This window comes from Haemaphysalis longicornis, unplaced genomic scaffold, assembly GCF_048455015.1.
Source record: "Haemaphysalis longicornis isolate Haplotype H1 unplaced genomic scaffold, Haemaphysalis longicornis Haplotype H1 scaffold_5, whole genome shotgun sequence".
NCBI classification, from domain to species: domain Eukaryota; kingdom Metazoa; phylum Arthropoda; class Arachnida; order Ixodida; family Ixodidae; genus Haemaphysalis; species Haemaphysalis longicornis.
In genome coordinates this window covers 187,962,439-187,973,966 of record NW_027526385.1, presented here as the reverse complement: position 1 = coordinate 187,973,966, position 11,528 = coordinate 187,962,439, and positions in this window count along the sequence as shown.

Sequence of the window (11,528 nt, the reverse complement as noted above, 5' to 3'; positions counted from 1 at the left end):
GTTGTCGGTAGTAGAGCACACTGTACACAGTGGCGACTCTACCCAGCCAAGCTTAAACAAGAAGCTTCGGGTGTATGCAGCATTAAGTCGCAGCCGGTGTAACATGCCTTCAGTGCGTTTTGGCAGACTCCGGGGATACGGGAAATTGCACTGAGGGTCTAAAGCATGAAGAGACGCATAACTTCTCAGAGGATCCTGCCAAGCCGGCAGCTGGAGTTGCCATCCTAGGTCGATTGCAGCTACTTTGCTATCCTCGTTGGAAAACGGGATTCCAACGGTGATGTTGAGGTCGTGGGCTTCTTTGGCGACCGCATTGGAGATCTTGTTGACCGTTATACCAGAATGACCTGCTATCCACTGAAGAAAAATTTTATGTCCTTCGCGCACCGCACTTGAAAATATTTCGTTCATATCGCAGACAAGTTGATTGCGACAATCAGGCGGCTTATTTAGTAGTTTCAAGGCTGGACGGGAATCGCAAAGAATTACCCAGCGCCGAGCAAGACTCCGCTTATGTAAAGAAGTGTTGCTATGACAGCTGCTAGCTCAGTTGCCGTGGAGGATGTTCTGTGGCTGAGCTTTTCTTTAATGGACCGTCCCGCTGACGGAATCCATACGCCGATTGCCGAAGATGCCGAAGTCCCGGATCCATCCGTGTACACTTGGGTGTGGTCTGGATAACGGGTTTGGATATGCTCCAAGACAAACTATGTCAAGGCAGATGCGGGCATAGACGACTTTTTGCCTATTCCAGGTACAATGGTGCACACAGCCCATGCCGCGTACAACCACAGGGGAGTAGCAGGAAGCTTGGGTCGGAGGTAATTGGACGGCAGGACGTGCCCCACGTGAGATGCAGAAGCGGCAGCCAGTGGATGCCGCTTTAAATGTTGGCTCTGTCAAAAAAGAATGAAGTTGTAGTTTCTCTTCATGGCCTTTTTTATATGTTTTTAAGTAAGCACTCGAACAGGAGAAAATTCTGGCTTCAAAAAATGTGAGTAACTTTTGTGTCTGAAACGCTTCACCATGTGAAGCTGCCAGGTACAAAATAATGCACTTTGATAGTGGATGCCCGGCATAGTTTTATCGGATAATAGTAACTCTCAGCTAATAATGACCGTACAATTTAAAAACCGCAAGAAGAAAGCGGAAACCTTGCACCAGGTCTTAAGTATTTCGCAGGAGTTTCCTAGTAACATAACATTCCTCTAACCTGCGCAATTGGATGAAGGCGCAAAGCCTTCAGAAAAAATGGAATACAGCAACTTAACATTTCAATCTTTTGTTCTGGGCTTTAAATCTTCGAATTTGTTTTTAATAACTAGGATGTAGCTAAATCTTATTACAAAGGATAGCGCACACTTCAACATATTACATTTTGCGTGCTGAAGTAAAAGTGTAGGAGCCGCCGTAGGACTGTGTCATTGTTGTATAGGCAGCCTGCTGCAGTATTTAGGAGGACTGCCACTTGGCGGAGTTGTTTTAGTTTTATCAAAATTTGTCACATTTAGCTACTTAATTAGTGTGTGGTTCAAATCCAGATGAATTAGTTAATTATCGGCGACATCTAGAAATGTACCCAACTTTATCTGTGGGGTCTCTACAACTGTTTTATTATTTAAAGTAAATCTACAGAAGAAAACAAGGGACAGGATGTTCAGAAAAATAGATTGAATGAACTTGAAGTTCGTTCTAGTACCTAAAACGCGAAGGTACTTCTTTATAAAAGTTAAGAAACAGAAAGGTTTGGCATCCACTTGAATGCAGCCATACGGCTGCAAAGGAAAGTTACACTGTTTTATTGGAAAACTTCGCAGTTTAAGAAAGATTTGTTCTCGTACCGCTGAGTTACCGTACAAAAGACACACCCACACTATTCAAACATTCTTACATTTAAAAAATTGGAAGCCACTCTACTTTGTGAACGCGAAGTATTAGCGCACAGCATTAAATACCGTATTTTCGCGCGTATAACTTGCACCAAAAATGCGAAAATTTCAGGGGTGAAGCAGAGTTGCCGATTATATCCGAGGTATTTCCTTTGGTGTGGCTTCACCGCAATGCGCGTTGGGCCGTGGTGCCCCCACAGCAGTAAAAGCGACTATTGTCCTATTGACAGTGTTTAATTGGCACACACAGCTCAACAATATACCAACCAGAAAAAATGTATGCGGCAAGTCATCTAGTTGCGTAGTCAGCTGGGTAAGTTCTTTTGCAGAAACAAATGTGTAATGTTGCTTGACTGGTAGGTTTGGTCCATCCTTTTATGTATAAAATATACGGGCAATACGCGGGAATATGTTTTTTTAATCCTCGACGGAAAGTGGGGGTGCGGGTTATTCGCACGTTAAATACGGTACATGCGAAAAATACGGAAAAACGTACGCACGAAAAGACGGTACACATCCAGAGAACGTACACGTATTGTTTATTGTCATTTGGTGACGGCAGTGACAATGATTATTTATTACTTAGTTAAACTTGGAAGTAGTGGATTTTTATATTGACAGACAAAAATGGGGTGTCGCGTTTCCCTCCCGTACAAGTCCACACATCGACAAAAGAGAGAAATTCCCCAACATTTCATGCTTCAGCATGTACTAACTACAACCAGTAAATAAAAATTTGGGTAATGATACAGAAATCTTAGCGGCGAATTGAATAGAATTTTTGTTGGGAAAGTTTTGCTAAATCAAAAGGCACAGCCGTTTTCCGCAACTACACTCACCTCGCAGGTGCTCATGTATGAACAGCAGGCAGCATTTGTGCAACGTTTACTTCACACTGTGAAGCAAATAATTGTGTCAATAAATGATACACTGAGTAATTATAGAGTCGCTCTAGCGGCTAATTACCCTACAATTGCTTTTTGAAGAAAAAAAAAGCATTAGACGCAAAAAATAATGACAGCCGTTTTCTTGTGACCACTCGCGTTAACGTTTACTTTGCCCGAAAGTATTTTAACGCCTAAGGTTTGTTGACGGACACGAGAAATCTACTGAGGGCTAGTCGTAAACAGCTACGTATGAAGTGAGCTACAAGCCTAGTAGAAGTCGAACTTGCGTCCACAGGACATCCATAACATTCTTCTAGGGGCGAAACCCCTCAGGGGCTCGGGCTGTCGGCGTCTCGTGTTGTCGTCGTCTCACAAAGTCACGGTAATCAAACAACGGAACACTCGCTTTCGTATTTAACGTGCGTATAACCTCCCGCTAGAACGTTACATCTCCGTGGGCAAAAACGCTTCTAAAAGAGCACACCGGGACACTCGTTTTCCAACGCCTCGCGCTAGAACGCTTCGTACTTCAAAGACACGAGACTTTTACACCGAAACTGTATGCCTCTACCCCCAAGCGTATTCCTCTCCGTGGGCAAAAACGCCAAGGCGTCAAAAATACACTTATACACTGCGTGCTTCGCTACTCCTCAGGTTTCCGGTTAGTGGATATGGCCTGAGCTTTTTGTTTGCGGTATTCAACGGCGGCTAAAAGGAATCCAGCCTGCTGGGAGGTAAGTAAACTCTACAAAGGGTCTTGTTAAGGCCCGGAACTGCCCGGCATTAGTAGACCCACAGAGGAATGGGTTGCCATGAGGGCCGACGTGCTCGCACATTGAGTGAGCCTTATTTATGGGATGTATGAAGAGCAATCACGCAAGAACTGGAGATTGTAAATTTCCCGCCAGGGGACCTTCTCGGTGTGTTCTCGGTGCAGCGGACTGTGATGTTAAGATTAGTTAAGAATCAGTGTGTTACTATACAGTCGTATAATAGTAATTGGAATAACGTCTACTGCTTCATGCTCGGTATTTCGATCCATAGGAAAACAAAGTACATTGTAGCTTTTGTGTACTTAGAGCCAGTGTGTCGAACAGAAAAAAATACGGGTTCGGTTACGGTCCGGGTTCAGGTAAATTTATTTTGTTCCGGTTCAGTTCCGGTGCGACCAATTCAATCCGCGAACCGGTGCGCGAACCGGTTCAGAACTGAATTATTAGCAAGATGCGAAAAACCAGTTTTGTATCCTTTAAATTCATCATAAAACTGAAGTATTTTTTTCTTCACTTCAACTAGTGGTTTTTTTTTTAAAATGAGCTGCTATACTACTGTCCAATTTGAAAATCTAGGCCAGGTGTAACAGAAAATGTACCAGTCTCTTTTTCCCACCCCTACTGTGGTCCTAGAGACGACGCAAAACCACCACCAAGAGACATGAGTGTGTATTTATTGGTGCCCCTTGCTTCGTTTTATTGGACGGCTTGGATGCTAATAATGACTTAAGACATTGCCCATTTTGCTTGAATTACTTCGTTGTTACGTCACTGCTGATGCTGGGTGGCAGAAAATTTGAGTTTTTTCGGTGTTTCTCACCACTTCTTATGAAAATAACATCCTTAACGAGTCACCAAAGGCAGGTCTTTCAAATAAGGCAAGGTAGGGCTTCGTTTTCATGGTTCATTTAGAATCCTCGGCCAAGCCTGCAAGAAGACGCAGCGGAAAAATATCACCGACCACGGGCTGCGGCCGTTTCGTTATCGGGCTTACTGCGATAATTAAGAGCGAATACTGACTGTATCGTCATTGCAAAAACAATCAATAAAGAAAACGTTCACGTAAAGCGTGCAAACACACGCCCGCGCACACAACATGGCGTTTTATTCGCCTGTGAAGACCAGCTTTACTGTACAAGAGGCTACCACAGACGCTAGTTTAAATCAGCGAAACCAAACGTACAGTGCCCGACGCTGGGCACGTACACCTGTCAATTCGAAAGAACACAATCTCTAGAATTTCGAATAGATACGTATCTTCGCTTAGCTCACCCGCCGCGGTGGCTCAGTGGCTGAGACGTCGTGCTGCTAAGCCCAAAAACGCGGTTTCGATTCCCGGACGCGGCGGCCGCTTTTCTGAAGGAGGCGAAACGCGAAAACGCCCGTGTGTTCGAGATTTCGGCGCACGCTGAAGGTCCCCCCAGGTGTTCAAAATTCATCCGGAGCTCTCCACTGCGGCGCGCCTCATCAGCTGTGTAGCGTCGGCGCGTTAAACCTCATAATCAATCAATCTTCTCTTATCCCCGTGTAGTACGAATAAGAATCTTATTATCTTATTTCTGCGACCACTTCACCCTATTTTCCCCTCTTTCTCGTTTCGTGAGGTTCGCCTCGCTTGTATAAAGCCGATGTCTCGAACTAATAACAATCATATGTGCGTTGCGTCCTTTTCTTCCTGCGTCCCGTTTGTGGCGCTGTTTTAATTCTTGTGATTATGCATATACCTAAAAGCCAAAATTTCAACACACTTTAGTTGCTGCAAATAGGCATAGGCGAATGTAGGGCTTGAACCTTGGCTGGTACACAGTGCAACAATCTCGTGGACTGATTGCACTTTCACCGTCAAATGAAATGAGGGAGAGTGAGAGAGCGACAAACGTTTTATTGAGCCTTTAAAGGCACCTAGTGGGGCGTGGTGACAGGCGCACCGGCGACCGCGGGAAGGGCGAATTCTGTGCTTCAAACATCGCGCAGGCTGCCAAGAGTTTGACATTTCTTCTTCCCAGCCTTGCACCCTGCTTTCTCGACCATCAGCAACATACCATTGCAATTAGGGGCCTTAATTGCTGTACTGGTGTGCAGTCGTTTCCCCATGTTGTGGCTATGGCGTTGTGCTGCTGAGCCGAAACACGCGGGTTCAATTTCGGGCCGCGGAGGCCGCTTTTCTGATGGAGGCAAAAAGCGAAAACGCCCCTGTGTTCGATATTTCGGCGCGGGCTAAAGATTCCCAGGGGGTCAAAATTAATCCTGGGCCCTCCACTGCAGTGCGCCTCCTCGCCTGCGTTGCGTCGGCGCATTAACTAACGTCACAATCAGTCAAATAATCAAATTGTCACCATGTTGTGACCGTGATGAGCGCGTTCGGAGCATTTGATTCATTGAAAGCATAAAGTGAGCGAGAGATTGCGAAGTTGATGGCGCGTGAAAGAAAGAAGCCCCTAGTGATACTTACCACACGTTATCAATAACGGGATGGTCGAACAGTTTGGTCGAGAACTGGAAACCGGTATGTCTTTTTTCGGTTCAGTTCCGGTTCGGGTTCAGCCGGCTCACAAAATAATGGTTCGGGTTCGGGTTTAGTTCCGGAAAAAATACCGGTTGAGTTCCGGTTTTCGGTTCGGTTCGGTTCCGGTTCGACACCATGCTTAGAGCAAATCAAACTGAATCACATTGCTCATTCGTTCCGGTCTGCAATAACCCAGGAACGAGTAATGTGTTGGTTCATGCTGTTGTACAAGCTGTCCAATCCTAGTGCGAACATAGATGCATACCAGTAACCTGAACGGCCTAAGAATGTAAATTTTCCCTGCAATGAAAACTCGAACCCCGTTTCTTTTAAAATGATGGCTGAAACTTTAATGGTTAAACACGAATATACTTCCGATTCAAATGCAGAGTCTCCAATCCAATTAACCAAAGACCAAATTTACGACGACGCTGAGCTAAGCGGACGTGATGTTATGACTTTCCATCAATTAATTTGTGATTGAGTCATCTGAATATGCTGATTCGGTCAGCTCGATGTTGTGTTGATTTGGACTTTGGCTGATTGAATTGTGGACTTTGCATTTGTATAGAAGAAAGCTTCGCGTGTCAATCATCATCATCATAATCACTGTTATCATGATCCTCATCAGGTGCCCTTTGTGTAAACGTACGGTGTAAAGTTGGCCTTACTACTGTACATTTTCCCGTTACCATGATGAGTGAGAAGGAGAGGTACTCTGTAACATATAGGGCCGTAATTACGCACGCCAGAGAAGACATCAAACAAGGAAAACGTTGCCGATCATTAGCGTATGTGTCAAAATAAACCATCTTATTTCAGGGATTATTGAAAGCAACAAAGGCAAAATGTAACAAGGCGAAACAAACTTTTGCTATATTCACATAGCTTGCATTTTTGGTTATGTAGTGTTGACGAGTGTAAAGTGAAAGTTTTTATTCCTCTCTTGAGAGTCGCAATTTCACTTTTTCTCCCAGCCAGCGTAGGAGCGGTTGATGACCCCCGGTATAGACAACCCACAGAAACACGTCTGAACTGTGAATACTCTCCACAGATCAAGCCAAGAACACCACATTACTCCGCGCACGGTTCATAAAGTTCGCGCCAGACACGCTCTTCGAGCTGTGCCCGGAAGGCACGAGGCGCGTCTGCATCCCACCCAGCCTGGAATCGACTCGTGACTCCCTTTGAATGCAGCGCGCGCGTTCCTGTCGCCACAAGCCAAAGAAGAGAACACCCGTCGTTTTATTTTCCCTCGACTCAACTTCCACCACGTTTACAAATGCTGGCGGTCCTCGTACCGCTTCAGGCAAGCGCCGGGGGAGAGAAAACAGCGAAAACCCAGCAGAAAAGGTTGGCTCGGCTCGAGAACCTCTCTTTTGGTGCGCATTCCTGTTTATTTACCCCGACATCGCGTGCCGTTGTCCGTCTCGAACTCCCGCCCGCTTCGTCGCTCTAAATGTGAGAAACAAAATGGCGAACAAAAAAAGAACATGCGCGCCCCCTACCCGGTTTTCCTCGAACCTGTACGGCTGCAAGATAAACGAGCGTAAACTGGAGTTTGCCGCCGTCCACGTGCAACGCGTTTTGATGAATGGCTCCGTCGTCTTTCAGGCGGTGATGGGTCGCAGAGGGCCTTCCTTCTCTATCGCGATGCTTCCCTTTCTTCATTCGTGTAATTCCTGCTCTGCCGCATTCCGTTAGCGTGTTCTCCCCGGGGGCGTGCAAGATACCCCGAATTAGGTGGCGATGCAATCAAAGCCCCGTCGCTCCGACCGCATCGCTGGTTCTTCGTGTTTGTCTCGGTGTTGCAACTCCTCAAACTCTGCGCACCGCGAATGCGCTGTTTGCCGCGGGGAGCTGAAACCTCTTCTCCGGGTAGCACGGATCACGCTAATTTTCACTGCCGCACTTGCCCGACGTACGACTGGTAGCTGAATGCTCAAACGACATTTCTCGTTTTCCATCATTTTCCTATTTTCACTACCAGCATCGCAATCACCCAACCACTACCACTACCGTTACATTATGATGATGATGATGATGATGATGATAAAAACCGGTGGCGATGGCCGAGTGGTAAAACACTCGTCTCGTAAGCGGGAGGCACCACGTCCGAATCCTGGGCCGCCGGATACCCACCGATTTCTTTAAAGGCTAGAAGCGTTCCGTACCGTAGCTTGTCTAGACGGTGGAACAAAGGTTTGGACCTCGACCAGAAGCAGCCATGAGGGGCCATCTGGTATGTCCCTTGAAACCCTTCGGGTGGGGTCTGGAAGCGCTGGGCACCCACCAGATCAAAGGGTGCAAGCGCCCCTGTCTCTGCAGGAGATGAAGGGCTTGGACACGCTCTACCACTGCTACAGACGTGGTAGGTTCGTCAGGAGCCACTGGTCATCCACCAGAATAAAAATGGCTACAGGCGCCCCCCTTACGGGGGATTCAATGTACTGGAAACCGTTCCACCACGTTGGTTTGTACCACGGGGTACGATAAAGTGGTAGGTACTTCGGTACCGCTGGGCACCAACCAGTAAAATTGGAACAAGCACCACCTGAACCGGGGATCTCGTGCTTGGGAAGTTACCCGACATTGTCGGGAAATGCCGTGGTGGAAGGGGTAGTAACTTTTACAGCAGCGATGGCTCAGGGGTGCAACACTCGCCTCGTATGCGGGAGGTACCGGGTTCAAATCCGCTTACCGCCGGGCACCCACCGGTTTCTTTTATAGGTACAGGCGTCCCTGGTTGAGCGCGGACCCTTGAAAGGGGAGTTCACGTCTGGAAAGTTGCCTTTACTCTTGCGAAGGGGCCCCTGACCCTTGTCCATCTGGCGGGGCCCCCGGCCTTCATGCCGCGTTGCCGCATTGCCGGGGGATGAAATAGTCTGGCGGCATGTCCTGCCACAGGCGGTTACAATCTGAGCGTCCACCATGGCTGTGAAGGCACTATGTGCATTCGTGTGCCTTGGTGGCGCCGGGCACCTAGCGGTAAAATAGGTACAAGCGACTCCCCGGCCTGGCGCTCGGCCCTTGTGTGGAACTACAATGCTTGGGAAGTTCACCCAGCTGGTACGGGAAATCGCCCCATGAAATGGGGCCACCGCAAAAATGCAGGAACTTCTTTTTCATCGTCATCATCATCGAGCCGTCGTCGTATTCATGACTACATCATGAGCAGCACCAAAAACACCCGTGCCACCAACATCATCATCATTGTAGTCATCGTCATCATCATCAAAATAATCACACTATGAATACAATAACAATGATGATCACCACCACCATCACCATATTATTCTTCCTCACTTTCCTTCATCCTGCCTATTAATAAGCATATAAAAATCTGTTTTCATACAATTATTATTATTAAAAGTAGCAAAATTAAGTGTGCTCTTTACAGTTCACAGTTAGTGTCTGTGTGAGCTGTATGAGCGGCCAGCATATCTGCGGTTTAAAAAAAAAAACATCTCGAATAAAAAAAAAACATCTCGAAAATAAACGTTTGTTAATCACCGTGTAGAAAATTAATCAAATTGGTTAACGCTGTTCATCACAATTATGACTGTCACAGTTTGTCCTTCAACGGGGGCCGCACGAGCAGCCCTGCAGCCAGCAAACGGGGGTTTTATCACACGATCCTGATGGCCCATAATTGTAAAAAGTCCTCCAAATTAAGCGGCCTGGTGACGTGCGCTGTTGCCAGTTGGGACTGATTTTGCCACAGCAATCTCTTTGCGACAGCGCAATAACCGCTGTATTAAAAGTCATTGATCGATCGGTAGACGTTTGTTTCATATAAAGCCGGCCGGAAGTAGGCGTTTAAAATAGAAATGAAGGGAAGCGGGACGAAGGAGGGAGAGGGGGACCCCACACTAAGTAATTAAGGTAGGAGTGTTCTAGGCGGAATATTCCTCGCGTATTAATTGGTTCCGTCCATCAGAGTCACTTTGGAAGGGTTTGAATCCGAAATTATTCACCCTGCCATTTCTTGGAGCGCGGTATTGAATGGCCTCTGATGATTCCATGGCCAGGTGAGGACGTTTAATGTGCGTTTAAATGTTCTTTTACTTGGTTACTAACATACTTACCGAAGCTTTATGTCTTTCTTTGATTCCGGCAGGAGGGTGGCTATTGAGCGTGGAAGTGCGAAACAAAATCAGATATAGATATGTACCTGGCTCGGAATGGTATTTTGAATGTACTGCGACTGTAAAGATTGCCTTTCAGAAATGAACTGAAAACAAAAAAATTGGAAAATGGGGGCATTACTTTGTGCCTTTGTGCAACGATATGTCAGCGAAGAAATACTGTAGCATAGTATTGCCGTATGGGAGCCACACTAGCAGTCTGTCTAATAACTTTTGGCGGTATTGGTTCTTTTGTTTTGCAATATACTGTATGTTTCGTTGGCTTTCAACTTATTCTCCCTCAATGTAATGCCCACTTGGGCTCTTATGATGCCTAAATAAAATAAATAATAAATAAATCGGCGTTGAACTGCTCGGCTTTGGTCGTGGACATAAAGAGCGCACTTCAGTGCAATATATATATACTTAAGTTACAAGTTGTCTCGTCTTGCTTCAGAATATTGTTACGCGGTGGCAGGACGATGATGAAAAGATGTTACGCGGCGGCGGGGCAGATACGACACGAACTACGGTAGTTGCAACGATCTATTTACAAGTTCTAGGGACGCAGCTACCACGCATTGTGCGCGCTGTGGTGAGAGCGCAGTGAACGCGCGCCGAACACACACAGATACGGACGGCAGCCCCTACGCATGATGAGCCCTGTGCACGTTCGTACGATAAGCAGTGAGCGGACAAGGAACGCGTGTGGTGCGCACCAAGCCCGGAACATGCGCACAACGGGTCCGTCTGGTATGAAGTCTGCTCTCACGGGTGCGGTAGGGGGGAGGTGGACGGAACAGCTTGGCGGCAGCGGAACCAGGATTGGAGCATCAAGGGACAAACAACCGGACCGACGACCCCGGGTCAGTTCGGCCTAACCAGCACCTGGGGTGGAAGCACACGGTGTGGTTTGGTACAAGCACTCGAATGCCGCCGTGAGTGTAGAGCGAAGCGCCGTATTATTTTTCTGCACGACCGGCGCAGTGCGTTTTTTCAGTGTCGCGTGGTTTACATGACCGTATGTGTTACGAGCTGCTGTTTCTACTCATTGCATTTTAGATGCAAAGCATCTCTTGCTCGGGGCTATGTCCGGCGTCCGTCCGTTGTCCGCACCTCTCCCCCTACACTATATAAAAAAAGAAATAGATAGCGGCGCCCGGTTTCGATCCCACTCCTCTGTGACCGCAACGGGAGGTACGCGGCGCTCTTCCCACTGCGCTAGAAACCTTTTTTTTGTTTATTTCCTTTTTTTTACATTTTTACAAGTCAGCGATGTAATAAAATGCGCCTGCCATGTTTTGGCTGGCGGAAACTATTGTAAACATCAAATGATGTCAATTTTT